Consider the following 3652-nt stretch of genomic DNA (forward strand, 5'->3'; position numbering starts at 1 on the left):
CAACAAGTCTGTAAATGCAGATTAAATAAGAGATTATCAATACAAAATGAATGATACCTATAGTTCACTGTCATGGAAGTTAACTGGAACAAATCTAGTTATCTAGTATTTAGAGTGTGGAATAGACAACACCATGACAGCACAGAATAACAGGAAGATAACAATTTAGATATCAAAGACTATGAAGACTGAATGTTAGTTTGATTTCCCCCAATATTATGAAAAAGAAGATCATAACCTCTCAGATGTTTAGCGGCAAACTAAGAACACAAGTGACGGGTTGGAACAAGTATTTAAGGCGAGACATGGCAAGTGAATTCATGATTTTTCAATTTTGTGCTATTTTACTTCCTAAACATGTTTTCTTTCAAACTAAAGCAAAATAAACATTCAAAATACAGATTTAGATGTTTATTTTAGTAGTTTATTTTAGCCAATGACAGCTCGTTTTGCTGGGTGAAAATCCACCCTCTCTATTTTCATGATTGGTTGTTGGTACAAAGGAAGTGACCATATTTGGATCCAACCACAGTCAGCTCGAGGTCCAGACCTTTCTAATGATATATGGCATAATACGTTGATGCCAAGGTTTGGATGAGATATTTTGTCTCATAATAGTGGCTTCAAATAAAACGTTTTGGAATTTTACAATACAAATCTTTAAAGGCCGTTTTCTCAAAATGAGTTTTCCTCAAACCTGGGACAAAGAATCTCCACTTCAGTTGCACTCACATACACCTACACAGTCACATACACACAACTTTACAGTCTTATTCATAACTATATTCTGCAGGAACTTACAGAAGGGTTCGTTGATTTCTCATTCACAGCCTGATTTACATCACATTTTATTCCTAAAACATGGCAACGATTTGGGTTTTTTATGCCTGTTGACACTATTTTCTGATTTGTGGAGTGATAATTAGAGATATCGAAAATCCCCTAATTGTCTTTGTCTCTAATATGTCAACAAAATGAAACCATACTTTTGAACCTGGCTTTATCCGATCTTCAGATTTATCGTCCCGGAATGTATGCAAATTAGCACATATAATGCCTAATTTGCATATTTAAACATATCATTTCAGAAAACTTGTAATACAAAAGATCTTAGTCTTAAAGTTTCATTGTGATAGTTATTAGTTAACTTTTTTTCCCTATTCGCCTACCATGTCTCACCATCAAACACCAAAAAGGGTTCCCGCCCAAAATGGGTTAATACATTTAATTTCTCACCACAGCATTCATATTATATTCACATAATACAGTACATAATAAAACAGAAGTGATCATAATTAAAGTGGTAAATGTATCTTACTTTAGAACTTCCAGTCTACAGTGTGGGCTCTTCAGTGAAGCACAGAGCAGCTCCACTAGTCCTGAGTCCCACAGGGCGTTTTCACTGAGGTCCAGTTCTCTCAAATGGGAAGGATTAGAGCTGAGAGCTGAACACACAGCTTCAACCTCTCTCTTACTGAGTTTACAGCCAGCAAGTCTGTAAATGCAGATTAAATAAGAGATTATCAATACAAAATGAATGATACCTATAGTTCACTGTCATGGAAGTTAACTGGAACAAATCTATAGTTATCTAGTATTTAGAGTGTGGAATAGACAACACCATGACAGCACAGAATAACAGGAAGATAACAATTTAGATATCAAAGACTATGAAGACTGAATGTTAGTTTGATTTCCCCCAATATTATGAAAAAGAAGATCATAACCTCTCAGATGTTATTTTTTTTAGCGGCAAACTAAGAACATAAGTGACGGGTTGGAACAAGCATTTAAGGCGAGACATGGCAAGTGAATTCATGATTTTTCAATGTTGTGCTATTTTGCTTCCTAAACATGTTTTCTTTCAAACTAAAGCAAAATAAACATTCAAAATACAGATTTAGATGTTTATTTTAGTAGTTTATTTTAGCCAATGACAGCTCGTTTTGCTGGGTGAAAATCCACCCTATCTATTTTCATGATTGGTTGTTGGTACAAAGGAAGTGACCATATTTGGATCCAACCACAGTCAGCTCGATGTCCAGACCTTTCTAATGATATATGGCATAATACGTTGTTGCCAAGGTTTGGATGAGATATTTTGTCTCATAATAGTGGCTTCAAATAAAAAGTTTTGGAATTTTACAATACAAATCTTTAAAGGCCGTTTTCTCAAAATGAGTTTTCCTCATACCTGGGACAAAGAATCTCCACTTCAGTTGCACTCACATACACAGTCACATGCACACAACTTTACAGACTTATTCATAACTATATTCTGCAGGAACTTACAGAAGGGTTCGTTGGTTTCTCATTCACAGCCTGATTTACATCACATTTTATTCCTAAAACATGGCAAAATTTTGTTTTTTTTATGCCTGTTGACACTATTTTCTGATTTGTGGAGTGATAATTAGAGATATCGAAAATCCCCTAATTGTCTTTGTCTCTAATATGTCAACAAAATTAAACCATACTTTTGAACCTGGCTTTATCTGATCTTCAGATTTATCGTCCCGGAATGTATGCAAATTAGCACATATAATGCCTAATTTGCATATTTAAACATTGTAATACCAAAAAATCTTAGTCTTAATATAATTAATCAACTGGAGAAGTTTCATTGTGATAGCTATTAGTTAACTTTTTCCCCCTATTCACCTACCATGTCTCACCATCAAGCTTATTTTGACCTGAGATCAGATTCTAAAAATGTCTTCTACATCCCGACAGCTTTCTGAAAAAGCTATGTTTCTATGTCAGTCGTTCTTCGATTTTTCAAAAATAGCAGACCTACAAGCTCGTAGCGCGCTATGAGCTTGTAGATCTGCTATTTTTCAATAGCTAAAACACGACATGATGCTAACACCAAAATGGGTTCCCGCCCAAAATGGGTTAAAGTAAGTGCGTTATTATTTTGGGGGTCCTCAGTTCAAATATGATTATTTTGGGGGTCCCCAGTTCAAATATGATTATTTTGGGGGTCCCCAGTTCAAATATGATTATTTTGGGGGGTCCCCAGTTCAAATATGATTATTTTGGGGGTCTCCAGTTCAAATATGATTATTTAGGGGGTCCTCAGTTCAAATATGATTATTTTGGGGGTCCTCAGTTGAAATTAAATCACACTGTGGAGACTTTAAGACATTCTTTCTGCCCCCTGGTGGTTGGACTCTAACACTTCACCCGACAGTGACGATCTTCTTTATTACATTTTAATTGTATTGAGTCTTAATTTAGTCGACTAAGACTAGACTAAGACTAAATAATGTACAAATGACTAAAATAGGACTACAATTAAATGTGTGTCCATTATACTTACTGCTCACACAGACACGCTGAGGAGGAGCAGAGGGAGGACCAGAACCAGAACCCAGCATAGAGAGGTCCAGTGGACCTGGTCTGGAATTACGTGTGTGTGTGTGTGTGTGTGTGTGTGTGTGTGTGTGTGTGTGTTACATGTGTGTGTGTGTGTTACGTGTGTGTTACGTGTGTGTTACGTGTGTGTGTGTGTGTGTGTGTGTGTGTGTGTGTGTGTGTGTGTGTGTGTGTGTGTGTGTGTTACGTGTGTGTGTGTTACGTGTGTGTGTGTGTGTGTGTGTGTGTGTGTGTGGACGTGGTCTGGAATTAAATGTGTGTGTGTCCATTATAC

The 3652-nt window shown here is 36.3% G+C and overlaps 2 protein-coding genes across 2 annotated transcripts in view; both read right to left on the reverse strand.

Moving 5' to 3' along the window:
* LOC308325634 (NACHT, LRR and PYD domains-containing protein 1b allele 5-like) overlaps positions 1-3652 on the reverse strand; it is a gene marked incomplete at its 5' end in the record, with an annotated part of 35797 nt that overhangs the window by 21194 nt on the left and 10951 nt on the right. The window lies entirely within an intron of this gene.
* LOC308325643 (NACHT, LRR and PYD domains-containing protein 1-like) overlaps positions 1-3652 on the reverse strand; it is a gene marked incomplete at both ends in the record, with an annotated part of 72491 nt that overhangs the window by 19337 nt on the left and 49502 nt on the right. The window lies entirely within an intron of this gene.

The sequence above is a fragment of the Protomyctophum bolini genome (assembly GCF_963924005.1).
Source record: "Protomyctophum bolini genome assembly, chromosome: 2".
Lineage (NCBI taxonomy): Eukaryota > Metazoa > Chordata > Actinopteri > Myctophiformes > Myctophidae > Protomyctophum > Protomyctophum bolini.